At 37.2% G+C, this 18,654-nt stretch overlaps 2 protein-coding genes across 2 annotated transcripts in view; one reads left to right on the top strand and one right to left on the bottom strand.

Moving 5' to 3' along the window:
* LOC101900197 (pyroglutamyl-peptidase 1) overlaps positions 1-18,654 on the bottom strand; it is a 353,702-nt gene that overhangs the window by 27,904 nt on the left and 307,144 nt on the right. The gene's annotated exons all lie outside the window — the stretch shown is intronic.
* The window catches only part of LOC101901079 (uncharacterized), a 95,318-nt gene that overhangs the window by 1,977 nt on the left and 74,687 nt on the right, over positions 1-18,654 (top strand). Inside the window, exon 2 of the mRNA XM_011293359.3 lies at positions 9,496-9,530. The gene's annotated coding sequence lies outside the window, so the exon portion shown is untranslated. The remainder of the gene's footprint in view (positions 1-9,495; positions 9,531-18,654) is intronic.

Raw genomic sequence — 18,654 nt, 5'->3', positions numbered from 1 at the left:
ATTTTCAATGGAATAGTCTTAAAATCCACAAAAGTAGATCCTTGTTGTCTATATAGGTCCACGATATCATATATCCCCTATATAACGAATCCTTCCGATATTCGGTATTTTAATAATGGAATTGTCTTAAAATTCACATAAGTGGTTCCTTCAGAGTACTTTACACCTAGAAGAGAATTTCTAAAAAGGTCCACGTTTTGTATAGCGCACATATAACGGTACCCCAAGATATTCGGTATTTTCATCATTTTTGCGACATTATTCACCGGAATTGTTTCAAATTTCGTTTATAAAGTATGGAACCATCATTGCAGTCTATGACACAAATTACCTATACAGGGCCACGTCATCGTATAGCCATATAACGGTTTCCATTTGAGCGGTATTTTTCGACGGTTTTTTTTTTTGAAATTTTTCAAGTTTCTTCCAAATGGTGGAGGGTGTAAAAAGTGCGGCCGAACTTAGCTTCTTTTTTAATTGTTTTTATGAAGTCATGCTAGTGCACCGAACATACCGTAAGGAAATGAAGAGTGTCTTAATCACACTCCACTCTTGCAAGAATATAATCAAGCGGATCCTAACGTATGGTGGCTCACAAACGACGTTTTGAGCCGTAACAAATCCCCTTTATGTTGTATAGCTGTCTTAGATGGAACAGTGACAAACAGGAACAGTGAAGTGCAGTTAACAGCTTATAAAATCAAAAATATTCTCTATGTAGATTCCATATGTAGACTAGAAATATGCAATACGAGGGAAATGCATTAATGTAATCGATTTTAAGAAAATAATAATATACCATATCTGGATGCACTCGTTTCCAAGTCCGTTGAATCTGACTGGGAGATCACGAATGATGTGACTAATACTCGGTTAAGGAGTATCGCCTTGGCCAAGAGCAGGACTTTTTATATAGATGGATATACGATGATAGCTAAAATCGGACAAGATAAGAGAAGAAGATGAATACTGGGTTCACAACTCATTTCGGTTTCTATTGAACTGATATTTCCATATCTGTCCATCAATGAATTTGTAATCACATTTTCAGTTGAGTTATTTCTGAAAAGCAAATAATAATTAATCACTTTGATTACGCGAAACATGAAATGTACAATAACCCATAAATGTTTTTACATACAATGCTCTGCAACAATAGGTATATAAAGAGGAGCACATGCTGTGATAACTTCAACCCTTTAATCGTAAAGAGGAGGAGGGTTAAATGGCATACTCTTGTGACACAATATTCATATGCATATTCCAACTGACTTTATCATTCCAAAAAAAAGGAGTTTCATAATATAAATGGTTGCTTTCTAAAGTCTCTCACCTGGGATTAACGAAATTCAAAGGGTGAAGTGCATTACATACGTTGAATGTCGTAACATGAATGGCAGTATATTCTCACCGCTGGATATCACGGCATTGCAAAAGATTTAATCATCTTCTAAGTAAAGGAGCGAAACCATTTCGTATGAAAACATGGGTGTTAATTCAAAATGAGTGAGCACTCAATAGGATTGGCAATCTTAAATAGGTTTTTGGGAGTTCCTGATCGCGATTTAACGCATTTAGGGTATACTTTTGACCACATCACATAATTTGCTTTTTTAGAAGTTTTTTTTTTGACAGCACATTTAATAAGAGTTCATTGGAACTGGAGTTGGACTATATTTCCGATTTTCGCACTTTGACATAAATATTACTATGCGCGAAGTATCATCCAAATAGGATACTCTTTACGATTTATTTAAGAATTATAATTTTTTTTAATATTTTAAATTTTTGGGTGGATGTACCAGAAGGATTGGACCAATATTGCCCTATATCTGATGTTGGCAGAAATGTTGTTTTACGCTGATTAATTCGACCCTTTTGTGGAGAGGTACCAGGGCCGTTTATTATTATATACTATATGCTATTACAAAATTATATACTGCATTTATTTCTGTTAGTCAGGTACCTAATTTTTATTATTTGGTTAATTTTTGCTATTAACACACATTTCCGAACTTTTTTTAGTTTAGTGTGTACCCGCCCGGCAGCATTGTTCAATCACAAAACTTAATCTAATTCCTTTACCTAACCCAACCTCCTTGACCTATCGCAAACTAAACTCCATTGTTTTAATACTTTGCGACATATTCTCCCAAATCTTAAACATTTTGTTAACATCCCTCGTAAAATTAACATTGGCACTACATCACACTTCAATGCGCACATGAAGGTCGTTGATTTGCTGTTGAAGCAAGTTTTCATCCCCACTTTAAGGACCAACAAGAATCATGTTCGTAGTCGTCTATCCTTTTTTCGCTTACACTCCACTGATGAGTGGGTGGTGGTTTAACAACAGAGCATCATCATTGTTGTCAAAATGTTTGAGAGAAAGTTATGTCGAAATTAGATATTTTTTAGAGAATTAAAGCTTTCACTAAGGAGAAAAAGAAAAAAATATATTAATATAAAATATTCAGCTTCAATTTTAAAGCAGAGAAAACTTGAGGCAAGCATTTAGACTGCATAAGTTTGTGTATGTTAGGTTAAACCCGGCATTTGGTTAGTACAGTAGCTCCCTAATTATGTGGCAGCAAAACGTCAACACTGTCCACAAGTTCGTATAGTTGCCTTTCTACCAGACTTTCCAAAATTTCGGTATTTTGTTGATTTTAGTTATGCTTGTCAACGGAAATTTGTATTTGAACTGGATACTAACTTCTTCGGCGGAAAATTACCTCTAGAAATCCACGATTTCTTATAGCCTCTATATAATGGTACCTCATGATATTTGGTATTTTGATCATTTAAGTCACATTTTTCAGCTAAGTTTTCATTTAGTGTTAGTTAATTTAGTTTATTTAAAATTTAGCATTTGAATATCGTACTGGATACCAGAGGAAAAGAGAAAAGAGAGAGAGAAAAGAGAGAGAGATGAAAAACCTGCAACCAACTTCAGACTGCTATCATTTCTAAGCCACTAAGTCTGACAGCTGTTAAAATTATTTCAGTGACAGCTTATTAAATTGTTTACAAGCGTACAAAAGCATTTTGATGAGAATTTTTCAGAAAAAAGTTATTCGTGATGGAATTCAAGCGTGATAGTGTGTTTTCTTTATATTTGGCTGGAAAAACGCATGTGGCTATGGTTAGAGCACTCCAGCATTTAAATGTGAATAAATCTTTTGTTCCTCGTACCGTGATACTGCTAGCGCAGCCCGACGTCAAGGAAGTGGACAGAAGAGAACAGCGACATCAGCAGAAATGGTTCGAAAAGTAAAGAAGCAATTTTATCGAAACCAGCGTCGCGGGATATAGCACCAGAATCGGAGGTGCCATCAGAAAATTTATTTTTTGAATGCACATATTTATAACCGATCATAGAAAGATTGAAATCGGTTCAAATTAGATATTTTCGACCGATTTCGTTTATTTGATGCGCCAAACACGATATGTATGTTCCATTACAATGCAATTTTTAATAAGTGCCGAAATTCCCCGAATTATATCGAAATCGGTATAGATTTGGATATAGCTTTCATATATATTTTTCGGCCGATTATTTTTTTTTTTCAAATAAATTTTCCAAATTATCTTGAAAACGGTTGAGGTTTGGATATAGCTTCCATATATATTTTAGGCCGATTTCGTCTATTTGATGCACAAAACACGATATGTATGTTCGATTCCAATGAAACTCGGAATAAGTTACGGGATTTCATCAGAAAATAAATTTGCCAAATTATATTGAAATCGGTTCAAATTTGGATATAGCTCCCATATACATTTTCGATTTCATGCTTTTGATGCATTATACACGCTATAAATCTCTAATTTCAATGAAATCTGAAATGTGTGATGGAATTTGGTCTACAAATATGAAGTTCTGTTGTTTGCATCAAAATTCCTCAGATGTACTGCATGGAACTCTTGTTAACTTTTGGGCATGTGGCAACGGCCTATATGTGAATAATCTAAAACAGACCTCGTCCTCTTCACGAGGAAACGAAAACTCCAAGAGTTTTCGCCATCTATGCTAAATGGAGTCACGGTTAGCCTATTTTCGGAAATCGGTACTATTCTCGACCAATAATTAATCAACTCTATTGATTACAGGGACATTCTGGAGTACACCCCAAGCTGCACCAGACACCCATCCTAACTTAAATCTCTTAAGTCTATTTGTGGAGGAACCGACAGCCAGGTGTGTGTGTGCCAGTCAGTCCTTTGGAATTCTGCTATTCTAGGTCGTGGGAGGCCAGGTCAAAGCCACTTACTACATATAATCACCTGACAGGGAAATCTGGACCCGTATCAGCCCACGATATAGCGTCTATACCGAAGGTTCAAAGGTGGAGAGTGAAACGGGTGCAGGGATCTTCTGCGAAAGCCTGAACATCAAAAACTCCTTCAAGGAACTGCAGCGTATTTCAGGCAGAAATCTTTGCTATGAAAAAAGCCATTGATCTTCTGGCAAACAAAAACAGTGTACTGAACGGTCCAGTGATTATATTTGTCATTGGTAATTTAATTTTAATTCATTTAAAATTAAATCTATAACAATTTTAGATTGTGGGAATGGACTGGAATAAGCTAAGTCGTCTATTAAGCTTTGTTAGGTTCCACGCTATTGCAAGGGTAACGTATCAGCAGATAAATTTGCAAGATGTGGATCCAAGTCAATCGATTTGGAGGTCGAAAACTCGTTAAAGCCCCCATTGTTCCACTTCTTCAGAGTTATATATATTATTACTGTAATTACTCCTGATTTGCAATATTTCTAAAATTCAGGCCCCATTATCCAACTTTATTAATCTAATTTCAGTTTCATAGAGGAGTTAAACCCTCGCAAAAATTGTTCAATGTAACTCCTCCTTTTTTGGTGTAAACCTCATGCAATAGTACCTCTAATTACTGGTTCTGCTGATTTCTCTGATTCCTTTTTTAAACAAGACAGTTGTAATTTGACATTTTAAGTTCTCTGTGAGCAGAATTGCTTCTCGTTTTTTCCTATTTTAAAGGTTTCCACAATCTCTGTTACTAGGTATTCCAGATTCTTTGTGGGTAGACAATTCGTTTCAAAAATATTCAATATTAATATACAGGGTGAGATAAAAAACTGCAACAAAGTCAAACGCCATAATTTTTACATTTTTTTAATTGTATTAAATGAAAGCAAAAAATGTCTGAAATAGCATAAAATTTTAAAATAAGTTTAGATTTGTTCGAGTTGGTCACCTTTGGCACGAATTATGGCCTTCAAACGGCCAATGAAACCGTTACACGCTGCCCGAATATTGCTCTGCGGTATTTTGCTTGAGGTGATCGACACTTTGGTATTTTTTATTGTCAACCTTGCTGTCCAAAATATCCGGAGATATTGGTGTCTGCGGCCAAAATGTTTGCGTGCTCAAGGCTTTAATACACCCTCCAGAATATTTTCGCGATAATATTCGGCATTTATTCTGATGCCACGGTCGATTAATACGAGCGGGGGGTCGCTCCCGGCGGCCCACACCATTACCATGGCCGGCGCTTGAGTTTTGGAGGCCAACCGAAGGTACACATTTTCAGTTGACTTCTTTCGCAAGTAAACACGATCATTTTTGTATATTTACAAACTGCTGGGCAACGAAAATTTTCTCATCGGAGAAAACCAAATTCGGCATTTCACCACTTTCGGCTAAGCGAAGCAAACCTTTAGCTCTTTTGAGTCCATTTTCTTTCTTTTGCGGTTTAAGATCTTGCACTTTTTTTTGAATATCAATGGCTTTACACCGAGCTCATTTTTCAATATTTGCGAATGGAATATTGCGATATGTTCAGCTCACGAGCCATTTTTCGGCCACTGCTACGCGGGTTTCGATCAAATTGCTTCTTTACTTTTCGAACCATTGCTGCTGATGTTGTTGTTTTCTTCCGTCCACTTCCTTGACGTCGGGCTACGCTACCAGTTTCACGGTAACGAGCGATTGTACGAGACACACAAGATTTATTCACATTTAAACGCTGGAGCCCTCTAACGATAGCCACTTGTGGTTTTCCAGCCAAATATAAAGAAATCACACTATTACGCTTGAATTCCATCACGGATAACTTTTTTTCTGGACAATTCTCACTAAAATGCTTGTAAACAATATAAGCAGCTGTCACTGGAATAATTTTAACAGCTGTCGGACGAGTGGCTTAGAAATGACAGCAGTCTGAACTTGGTTGCAGTTTTTTTCATCTCACCCTGTAAACCCCAAAATTTAGAGGTTTTGAGACCATAGGCCAAGTTTTCATGTTGTGAATGGTATAAAAAAGTCAAAGCTTTTCAAAAAAAAAAATTGAACCCGTTTTTATAAATACACTCTCAGCTGGAGAACCTTTAACTCGTTTGTTGACATTGCGACAGATGGTATCAATTGGCAAACTCGCTGGGAATGCTAAGAATTCTGTAGTTATATTTCCTCTAAATACGTGTTAACAAATCGTAAACTATAACACATACAGCTATTTGGAAATCGGAGGCGAACTTTTCATCACCATATAATTGACTTTTTATTTAATAAAAAGGGGATGTAAGAGATTTAATAAATTAACTAACAAATTGACGCAGTAGCCAGGAAATTTTATAATCTTTTCTACACACATCCAAATACATAGTGATTTTATTAATAATCATTTGGTTGTCGATATTAAACACATTTGGTTGTCGATATTAAACACATTCATCCTTTCCCATCTCTCCCTGAACAGCATGCTGCGTGAGCATGTTTACAAATGTTGTTATTTCCCTTGAGACAACATGGAGAGTTTATTTGTTCAAGGATATGATGTTGTGCGGCACTAAGTATGTTAGGTAGTTTTTCGATAATGGGTGAATTGGTTGTGATGGTAAAAGACCGCCACTTGAACAAATTACGGACATGTGTCGAATGGTTGTTTTGGGTAGGTAAGGCGCATTTAGAGTCTTTATGGCAAAACGTTTCCTTCTTTAAACTTTGTTTCCCAATATAGATTAATTATAGTCTAATTTTCACTTTATTATCATGGCTATGGATACAGTTTTAGGTTTCTATAATTCTAAGCTATTGCTGCAGATAAGCTATTCTATCGTTTCAATTTGTTTTCATGTGTTGTATTTTTTTTGTTCTCGCCAATGTGACACACATACGCACATTGGAATATGTAAATTACATTTACAAGGCGAAGCTAAAGTCATGGAAATGTTTACCCCTTTTGAAGTCGCTAAATTCTGTTGTGACATTAAATTTGCATTAATTTACATATAAATCCAATAAAGATTTGTCAACTGCATTAGCTGTCAAGGAATTTGTCATCTTTATCTCATCTCCGGAGATGAATATTGTTGGATTAAATGTTTTTGTTATGGCGGATGCACCAGATGAACTTTTCCCATATATCTCATTAGCACACACCGTTTTCCAGAATATTTTTTTTATTTATGGTCCTTTACAATTATAACCGTGATCAAAGAAAAAGTGACCCAACTGTTGACGTTCCTCTTGAATATTTATTACTAAAAGCCTGATTTTATTACGGTCATTTATATCCTAGTGCACCCATGGTTTTGGTTATTTGACTTTGTTCAAGGTTATATAAAATGAAAATTGTTCTGAAAAATCAAACGACTTTGGCAAGACGTGGGCCCAGTCAACCGACTTTGAGATGCGACTTTGTACCACTTCCTTCGAGTGATATACGAGCATTGCTCCGGAAGATTTCAACAAAACTGGTTTCGAAGAAAATTATTAAGGATGAAACAAAGGACCAGCAGTTCTCCGAGTAGAGCAGTTGACAATTTCGTGTCCTTTGACCTAACCCAAATATACATTTAAGCCAAATCGATTGTTAAATGTCGAATTGTACGAATTACGTTAACCATGAGTTTTTTTATATGCATGGAAGCATGGATATTCAAAATTTACTGCGAAGAGTTATTCAACCTAAAATATAAAACCAAAACGATTAGACCCTCGAAATAGTTCAAATCAGAGGTTGCCGTCAAATGCAGTCACATCGGGTTTCTCCGTGGGAAATTCTGTCTATATTTTTTGTTAGAATTGACCAATAGATTTTAAGAAAATATCAATGTATGTAATTTCGTCTTCATTACTTTCTACATATGTAAAAAGCCCTGTCTGAGACCTTTCACATACAAAGTAGCCCGCTTTGTAATTTTGCTAAGGACTATCGACAATTTTTATACCCGACACCACATAAGTAAAGTTATTATGTCTTTGTGCATTTGTTTGTAACATGGAGAAGGAAGCGAGATAGACAAATAGTTATTTTTGACGATCTTTATAGAATCACTTTCTGGGTCGATTCATGCATGTCAGTCCACAAAATGCAGTTCGCATTTATTATCAGATTGAGATGAAATTTTCCAAACAATATTTGTTTGGCCCAAGGACGAACCCTCTTGAAATTGGTGATAGTCGGATCAGATTTAGATATAGCTCCCATATATCTTTCGCGTTAATTGTGCACCAAATTGCCAATATATGTCCAAATGACCTGAATTTCGGCACATCGATAGTGAGTGCGATAGTGCTGAGTCCTGTTGGAATGCCCAAGGTCTGCGGCCAAAATGTTTGCGTGCCCAAGGCCTTCATATACCCTGCAGAAAATTTTCGCGATAATATTCGGCATTTATTCTGATGCCACGGTCGATTAATACGAGCGTAGAGCGACCATCGGCTGTTATGGCGGCCCACACCATCACCATGGCCGGTGCTTGAGTTCTGGTGGCCAACCGAAGGTGCATATTTTCAGCTGACCTCGTTGGCAAGTAAACACGATCATTTTGTTTTTTACAAACTGCTGGACAACGAATGTTTTCTTATCGGAGAAACCCAAATTCGGCAGTTCACCACTTTCGGCTAAGCGAAGCAAATCTTTAGCTCTTTTGAGTCTATTTTCTTTCTGTTGCGCTGTAAGTTCTTGCACTTTTTGGAATTTCAGTGACTTTACCCCGAGCTCATTTTTCAATATTTGCCGAATGGAATATTGCGATATGTTCAGCTCACGAGACATTTTTCGGCCCCTGCGATGCGGGTTTCGATCAAGTCGCTTCTTTACTTTTTGAACCATTTCTGCGGATGGTGCGGTTTTCTTCCGTCCACTTTCTTGACGTCGGGCTACGCTACCAGTATCGATGGTAGCGAGCGATAGTAGCGAGCGATGGTACGAGACACCAAAGATTTATTCACATTTAAATGCTGGAGTGCTCTAACCATAGCCACTTGTGGTTTTCCAGCCAAATATAAAGAAATCACACTATCACGCTTGAATTCCATCACGAATAACTTTTTTTCTGTACGCTTTTACACAATATAACGAGCTGTCACTGGCATAATTTTAACAGCTGTCGGATGAGTGGCTTAGAAATGACAGCAGACTGAAATTGGTTGCAGTTTTTCATCTCACCCTGTGTATAAAAATCATCTTTTTTCCTGTACCAATCTAAATTTTGTTTATTTTTTTCAGGTCTCCAAGATGTGCGGATCAGAAATCAAAGTAAGGTAGGAAAACGATCTATAAAATTGTTCTAAACTACAACAAATTATACCTACCAACATTTTTTTGTAATTCACAATTTACTTTACATTTTGGTCGAATATTACCAGAAAATGAAAATATCTTCCCTAGTTGCCACTGTTATGTGTATATGATTTTAAGCATACTTTTAGGCGCATGAATACAACCCTCCGCATACAATAATTCTGTGGGTGGTTGTGTGCGTATCCACAAAAAAATTCTTACGCCTGAATGCAATTGCTGTTACAAGAGAAAGTATGGAAGATAACGAAGACGACGAATAACAAACAAAATGGACTGAAAATTGGAAAAGTAGTTCATGCGTTTCATGGTTGAAAGGGATTATTATAACGTGTCGACGATTCCCTTTTTTCTGCTTCTTTAAACGCAGATTTTTTGAATATTCTTTTGAAGTTTTGCTGTTGTCAATGTCATACAGCAAGGTCCACAAAGTGGTTTGAACTGAAAACAGACAGTCGAGACGCATTTTCATGGGGATTTAGTGTGTGTGCAGTGCAAGCAAATGTGTGGGGATAAAGGTGTTCATTACCAGGAAGTTGTCTAGTCTTGTCATTTGTAGGTATTCTTTATTGGAGAAAGTATTTTGTTTGTTAAGATTTTATGCCAAGAATGGAAAATAATAAAAAATATGCGTCTACGTCTGGAATTGGTCAATTCTTGTTTTTATAATCCCCCCATTTCCAAGGAGTAATTGATACAAAATAAATCCAAATGACACAAATTATGGAGATTTCGAAAGACCAACAATAGTTGAAGCATAACACTTGTTGCTCCAATGACATTATTGTTGTTGTTGTTGTTGAATAAAATGGATACTGTCACATTAAACGGATTTGTTCTTTAATTGCAATCAACTGCACTGCACGTTTTGGACCTTTATTTCCCATGTTCCTACCCTCAATTGCACAAATTATCCTTCGTTAAGCCAACAACAACAATCCACAATCTCGCCCCAGTCCCTCATTTAGTTGTCTGCTGGTACTCATACACATGCGTTGATTGAATATTAAATGCCTGTGGTAAGCAAATTTGTTCCGATTCCCTCTGGGCTACTGAAGTATTTTGTTGTAATCTGATTGTCAGACAGACAGACAGGCACACATAATAAGGGATAAACAGAGAGACAGACAGACAAACAAAGCGAATGTAAATTCTGGCGGACCATATAAAAGCGAATTCAAAGAAGGGAAAGACAGTGATAATTGAGGCAACCATCATCAATGTTAGCGGAAATCTATCTCTTCGTGAGAGGGACACTTTTGGGGAGATTTATGGGAGTGAATTTAAGATTATTAAATGGGTCTCGTAACGAATGAAAATTGTGATTTCCGTCCAAAAAAAAGGAAAACAAGTAAAAACTTATCAGTCTATATGGCCGACAGATGTATACCTTCGATTATTTAAATATATTTTGACTTCTGTTGTGATTATTCATGTACCAGAAGAAATGGCCCGATCTCTACCATCTTTATAACAGACCCTGTATTGATATTAAGTTGGCAAGTTTGAATGGAATCGGATATTAATTTCGCGTTTTATGAGATTTTTAGATATTCAAAATTTTGACCGTTTGTTGTGGAGGTACCAGAAGGGGTGGACCGATAAACCCAATCTTCACACCAGATTTTGGGTTAATAAAAGTATTGTGATGTGTACAAGTTGAGGACATTCCGACTCTTATTTCACATTTTATGAGAGATATCATTATTCGAAATTTGGACCTTTTGTGGGGGAGGTACTTGTTGGACCCATATTGTCCATTTTTGCACCTGACCAAGCACTGATCCAAATATTAGAATTTGCAAAGTTCGAGCAAAATCGGATCATCCTTTCTCTTTTTGTGCAGTAAAATATTATATTTGATTATTTTGACCTTTTGTGGGGGAGGTACCAGAAGGAGTGGATCAATATTGCCAATCCGAACTCGATCTAAGTTAGAGAATAATTGGCAGAGCAGATAGATTGTCCCAAAAATAAGTGTAGAATGTCACAGTTTGTCAGATTTAACCATAGGTTCACCTTATCGGACAAATGACCTGACTTGACAATCCGTCATTCCGTCTTAATAACCTCTGAACGTCGTACCTACCTTAACCATGGAAAAGTTCACCAAGCAGAATTCATATAGTTCACTGACTTTAGCTTCAGAGAACTGCCCAACCCTTCTGATGTTCAGGTAGCAGAAAGAATTTTCCTATAAATCATCAAGTCTGCAGCCGCTCGCTATATGTCTGCTGGTCGAATATCCGTAATAAGATCAAATTTCCAAGCAGAGGCATCGGGAATACCAAGTGAGTGTGATGGTCTCCATTGTTCTAATCCTTCTGATCCCAGAATTAGTGAATTGACAGTGGAAGTTAACCGGTTGGTACAGGAGCATAACCGGAAGAAGTGGCTAGACCATCTAAAGTGTTGCAACATAGTAACCGATATGAATGAACTGTGGGTAATGGTAAAGTCACTCTTGAACCCTGGGGAAAAGAATGATAGGACAGCAGTCATCTTTAACGACGTAATGGTGTCTGATCCGAAGAGATGCGCTGGCCATTTTAAACGCCAATTTGTCGAGCACCCCGAGAGTGATAAGGCGATGCGAAAAGCACTACGTCGTATTAGATCTCTTATCTATGAGGGTGACACCACTACAGTTTACGAAATCGTTGAACCCGGACAGCTTCTCACTGATAATGTTGAAACAGCGGCATGAGGTGGCAGTGGAGTACCTGACTAAAGTACTCAAACTCTCGCTAGCGATGCAAATCGTTCGCGAAGCCAGAAAAATTGGTCGGGTGGCCCGCTGCAGAAACCAGGCAAGGATGCCAGCAAAAGCGAGTCATACAGGCAGATTTCGGATTTGTCACCAGTCCCTAAGGCTCTTGAGGATTTACTCCTCCACGGCATCGGAGAAAGCTATCAAGTTTCCAACCATCAATACGGATTCCGTATAGAACTACATTGTACGTCATATCTACATATATCAGTCAAGGATTAAACCAGAACAATGCGTGTCATAGAACGTTGTTGGCTTATCAAAGGCATTTGATACAGTCAACCAAGCCACGCTGTTTGAGGATGTCAAGGGATCTACCCTCCGGTCAAGTTTGTTGGATAATCAACTATATGTGTGGACACCAGTAGTACGTGGAATTTCGTAACAAAAAGTTCAAACTTTCTAGAGCGAAACAGGGAGTTCCCCAAGGCGGGTGGTATCTCTGGAACTGTTTAATGTTCTATAAGGATGTCTGTATGATCATGTCCTTGGGTCCTGTCGTCGATGACATATGTGTTAGGCTAAGTACCTATAACGCGGATCTTGTCGTTTTTTAGTAAAGGAATATAATAAAATTTCCGTCCCTACATCAACGGCTACACCCTACCAAAGGACTGCTGCTGAATATACAGGTTGAGGGACATAGAGTTTCGATCACTAACTACTACAAGATTCTACAGGTCAAATTCGACATCATGTTTAAATCGTAGACGTAAGCATCTTATAAAGCGATAAGTCGATCTGTGGTAAGCTATGCGTCTCCAGCGTGGATTGCGAATTCTAGTGCAACGCGATGGAAAAGTATGCAAACCTGTCAGAGTGCCACCTCGAGCACTGCAGGAGGGTGTGACTTTTCATGACTTCAGTGAACGATTAACATAGGGAGACGCATGCGTTTGTTGCAGTATTTGATTGGATGTTACCGTGGAAGTCATCGAAATCGTTATATGGTGGAAAGAACTCACCCATCCAGGAAAGAATTCACCCATTCACTGATGTTGTGAACCATTAACGTCTCGAATTGAAAAAGGGTTGATAACATTTTACTCAAATGTGTGTTTGGTCTTCAGGACTTTTGGTATTGAAAATGGGCTATAAAGGTCCACGTTTAGGTATAGCCCCCATATAACTGTACCTCCCTATATTCGGTATTTTGATGTTTTTAGCGACATTGTTCACCGGAAGGGCTTCAAATTTCGTTATGATAGTTCGTAATGGGGACTGTGACAGAAAATTGGCTTTGTAGGTTCACGTCTTTGTATAGCTCCATATAACGGTACTTCCGATTTCAGCGACATTATTCACTGGAAATGTTTCAAATTTTGTATTTGAAGTTCCTAATGAGAACTACAGCCTATGACAGAAAATTGTCTAAGCAGGTCTTCGTATAGTCCCTAACTATCGGTACCTATATTCGGTATTTTCATGATTTTAACTACATTATTCACTGGAATTGTTGAAATTTCGTATTTGCATTTCGTAATGTGTACTACAGCCTGTGACAGAAAATTTCAGGTCCACGTCTTCGTATAGACCCCAAAATAACGGTAACTAATTTTAAGATTTGGTTACATTCCGATGCAAACTTTTTCTTTGATTTTTTTTCTTTAATTTTACACTCCAAATCGATGTTTTCCATATCACTGAACTTCAATTAGCTCTGCATTTTGTTCTTCCTTCGTAATTATCCTCTCAATGACACAGTATTCTCCTATAATAAAAAAACAATGACTCGAAGTTGTCACATGGGCAACAGTTGATTAATGTCAGTTGCTTTTGGTGTAGCTTTCCTTAATCTATTCTAATGGACTCATTTAAATGCATAATTATAAGGGAGCAGGAACAGAAAACAACAACAGTTAGAGCTTTATGAAATGTGCGAATAAGCGATGACAACCGGAGATAACAGCGCATCAGCATTCAATTGTCTGTCAGTTTTGCTACCCTCAACCATCACTTCCCCTTGTTCTTTTTTTTATTTGGGATGTGAGAGACAAAGAAAATTGTCACACAAAGTAACCGGCAAAATACTAATGTTTATTCATGCGGTACAATCACACGCACACACATATATAGAACTGGAAATAAATGTTGAAACACATAGATAGGACATTATCATAAAGTTCAATTTTCTTCCTCCCCTCTTGTTTATTTGGTGCATTGTTGTTGTTGTTCTCAATTAATGACATTTTGTGGTGAGAAAATGAAATATTGTATCAATCTTCACTGAAGGAGAAAGTGTCATCATAGAGCATCCTGATATCTGCAACAATAGGCCAAGGGTGAAGAAGTGGATAAAACGAACTTTTTTCGGCTGCCGGGGTGTCATTTTTGCATAATTTCGATCCTTTATTTTTGTTAATTTTACAGCTTCCAAATGAGTGCAAATGAGAGTAGACCCTAATAACGTTACTTATTTTGCATTTGGCAACCCTGTTTGCAAACTGGAAACAGACCGTAACGGTTACGCATAAATAACTTGGGTCTGCGCGCACAGTTCCTTTAATGTTAAGGACGTACAGAAAATTTAAAGGTTATGTTGAAGGTTTTTGACAGCCGATAAAAAAAAAAAAACTTTAATGAGATGTTGCAAAAACAAGAAAAATGACAAACGAGCGGTTTTTTAAACTGGTATGATATCAGAAAATTTAACGAAGAATATTTTGGAGTAGCTGAGTAATGTTTTTATACCCTTCACCATACATATGGATATTAAGTTCGCCATTCCGTTTGTAACTTTTAGACCTAACAAAGTATATATATTCTCGATCAGCGTAAAATTCTAAGACAATTTAGCACTGTCCGTCCGTCTGTTGTAATCACGATAGAATCAAAACGAATTAAGATAGATCAGTCTTTTGTCTGCAGGCAGGTCCAGTTCGAAGATGGGCTATATCGGTTTTATGGCCACCATATAACAGTACCCCCGGAATTCGGTATTTTGATGATTTTAGGCACATTTTTTAATGGAATATTCTGATATTCTACACTAGGAGTTCTTTGTGGGTACTTTACCGTCTATAATAGAATTTTCTATATAGGTCCACAATATCGTATATCCCCCATATAAGGGTACCTACCAATATTCCGTATTTTGCTGATTGTAGCTAAATTTGTGTACAAAATACTTTGTACATACTTTTGAGTGCGATTGAGGCGCTGGGAAAATTCAGCAATAAACAATAAATGTTCTAAAATTAAATATTTCCCAGCAGCCATAAAACATCACATGTGAAGAATTCGGTGACCTTGTGCGCTGACGAATACGATAATGTGTCAGATAATAAAGGTTATGACCCACACGCACAGATATCGATGCGCTCAGTAGATGCACAAGACCACTAGAATGAAATGACAAGCAGCCCTGCAATGTTCTCCATTCAATATTAGAATAGATAAGAACAATTGTGTGGCTGCGACTAGGTTAAGTTAGATTAGTTTCAGTAGTACGTAAGGAACAAATATTTTAAATAAAAACAGAATTGAATCAACAGCCAAACCGTTCGGTTGGTTTTCTCTTCTCACTCAATTTGTTTATGGAATTGTCTGAAAATCTTCACAAGGATTTTCTTCTGAGAAGTTTGGCCCCGGGATGAGAATTATCTATATAGGTCAACGATATCGTATATCCCCCATATAAAGGTCCTTTCCGATATTTGGTATTTTGATGACACAAGGAGTTCCTTCTGAATACTTAACCCCCTGGAAGAGAGTTGTCTATATAGATCAACGATATCGTATGTCCCCCATATAATGGTACCCCCCGATATTCGGTGTTTTTATGATTTGAGCCACATTTTTCAATGAAATGGTCTGAAAATCCACACAAGGAGTCCCTTTTGAATACTTTACTCCCTCGAAGAGAATTGCCTACATAGGTGTGCGATATCGTATAGCCCCCACATAACACCACACACCGATATTCGGTATTTTTACGATATTATCGGCATTTTTGACTGGAATTGGGGGTTCATTCAAGTGGTATTTTTTAAATTATTCAATATCCTTCAAAATGGTGGAGGGCATTAAAAGTTCGTCCCTGCCGAACTTACCTGCTTTTACTTGTTCTTATTAAAATACATGCTTATACAGAGCATATCAAAACGGCCAAAACGTGGCACACTACAAAACGATTTAATACCCAAGGTCTCCTTGCACGAAATACGTTTTAGGTCATTGATGTCGGCCTAGCGATTTCCATTCGTCTGGCTGGTGCGAAAGGAGATCCGATTCCGTCCAAACTTGATATATTTAATATTGTTATCAAAGTTAGACAGAGTTCGAGATGGGAAATATCGGTTCAGTCCTTTTGGTATCTCACCATAAAAGGTCATCACTTTTAAAGAAACTAATTAACCCCACAAAGCGTCAACATTTTGAACAATTATAACATACGAATAGAGTTAGCGAAATTCTTCAAACTCCTTAAATCTCAGTATTGTTGCCAACCACTTCTTGCAATACATCCCCCACAAAGGGTACAAATTTTGAATAACCGAAATCTCACGAAAAAATGGTTCAATGTTTTCTTCCAATGAGTCAATTGAAGGTGGTTCGTCTGTATAGATGTGAGTTAACATCGCACCTCAAACAATTGTCTAAAGGTGTTAAATCGTACGATCTGGAAGACCAATTGACGGTTCCGAAAGTGAAATAAAATGTTCAACGAAATCGCCTCTCAATAAGTCCAAGTGCTGTGCTTCAAAGCTTTGCATTTCGGGCAAAAAAAATGGATATCATCTCACTGTAGCGCTCACCATTCACAGTAACGTTGCGACTCGCAGCATCTTTGAAGAATTGCGGTCCAATGATGCTACCAATCCATAAACCGCACCAAACTGTAACTTTTCCTGGATGCATTGGAAGCTTTTGCTATGTTTCTGGCTGATCTTCACAATTAAATCGAAAATTCAAAAAAAAAAAAACAGCTGTTTCAAAAAATTAAAGGAGCGCGCGATTAACATTTGTAAAAAAAAATTAATAAAATTTAGTGATTTCCAGGCGTTGTTCGTTTTTAAGACGATTCATTATTAAATTATAGACAAAACTGAAGATGTTTGACAGTGAAACAAAGCACCAAACGTGAGTTGACCAGTGTTGCCAGAAATTTAATATCTAAAACATCGGCCTTGTATAGGCAACTTTTAACATTTATAGAACATTTTTGGCATGTTTGTTCGGGATTTTGTTTTTGCAAAATAGTTAGGCTTAATCCCATTATTGTGGTTTTATAGAAACAATGTTTGTTTAATAGTGGAGAACGGTGGTAATCTTTACCAGGGGGTAAGGCAGGAAATACCTAGGTTTCGAAAAGAGCCACCAATCCTCATCAGTTTCCTTGCCTTTGTCTATTTTAAAATAACTCCTATGACAAAAAACTTTTTCAACTCGAACAAAACATTGATTTCCACTGGCGAAACTTAGAATATAGTTTGCTGAAATTTGCTTTTGTCAAAACTTTATTTCTGCTTTGCAAAATTTTGCTGAGAACTTCGAACTTCTGTTTCGAACGTTTTGAAATGTTTACATTTTAAAACATGCTTGATTTAGCTTAAGCCCAAAAATCCTATTTTAATTTTACGGCGATTTAAGCTGAAATGTTGATGACAATGTGGTATTGCTTCGGGCCAAAACGCAATGTTTCTCGTTTGTTGCAAAGTAAGTTAATCCATCTACTTTGGGTTCTCGCTCTCGATTTCTAACTCAGAAATGAGTATAACAATAAGGGATGCTAGAATGTGCTTTTATCCAACAACAGCAATGTAAACAGCTCTCTTCGTCGAAACTCATAAACAGAGAGAATAAATTCAGAAACAGAGAGAGAGAGAGAGAGTAAAACCCCTTACTTATTTGTTATTCAAAGTCAAGGCATTTCAAGGTTTTTTCTGTACCAACCAATCAGGACTGCTAGTTATTCAACACGGGGTGAGGGGTGTTTGGAATCCTGTTAGATGGTTTGCCAAAACCGGCAAACTTGTGGGTGTTACTGTGAAAGTGTCATCTCCGTTTGCTGGCTCTCTTGCAGGCTCTCATTGTTGTTGCAAAACAAACAAAACTTTTAATTGAAACCAAAAACATTTCGACTTCTCCCTTTCTCTCCCATGGGAGGAGTTCCGCATGATTTCACAGATAAATATAAGTAATATTGAGGGTGCCAGTTTTGTATTTAAAATCAGTTTGACCATAAATTTCATTTTTATGGTCTTCTCATGGGTATGGTAAGTGAAATGTGATGAGTTGCTAATTGCTTGGTGAAAGGTTGAAAGACTTATTCACTTATTTTGTTAAGACAACTTAAATTCAGCTGGGCTGAATGT

The sequence above is a fragment of the Musca domestica genome, unplaced genomic scaffold, assembly GCF_030504385.1.
Source record: "Musca domestica strain aabys unplaced genomic scaffold, Musca_domestica.polishedcontigs.V.1.1 6, whole genome shotgun sequence".
Classification (NCBI taxonomy): domain Eukaryota; kingdom Metazoa; phylum Arthropoda; class Insecta; order Diptera; family Muscidae; genus Musca; species Musca domestica.
Note: the sequence above shows the minus strand (reverse complement) of the source record. Positions and strands in the feature narration are given on the sequence as shown.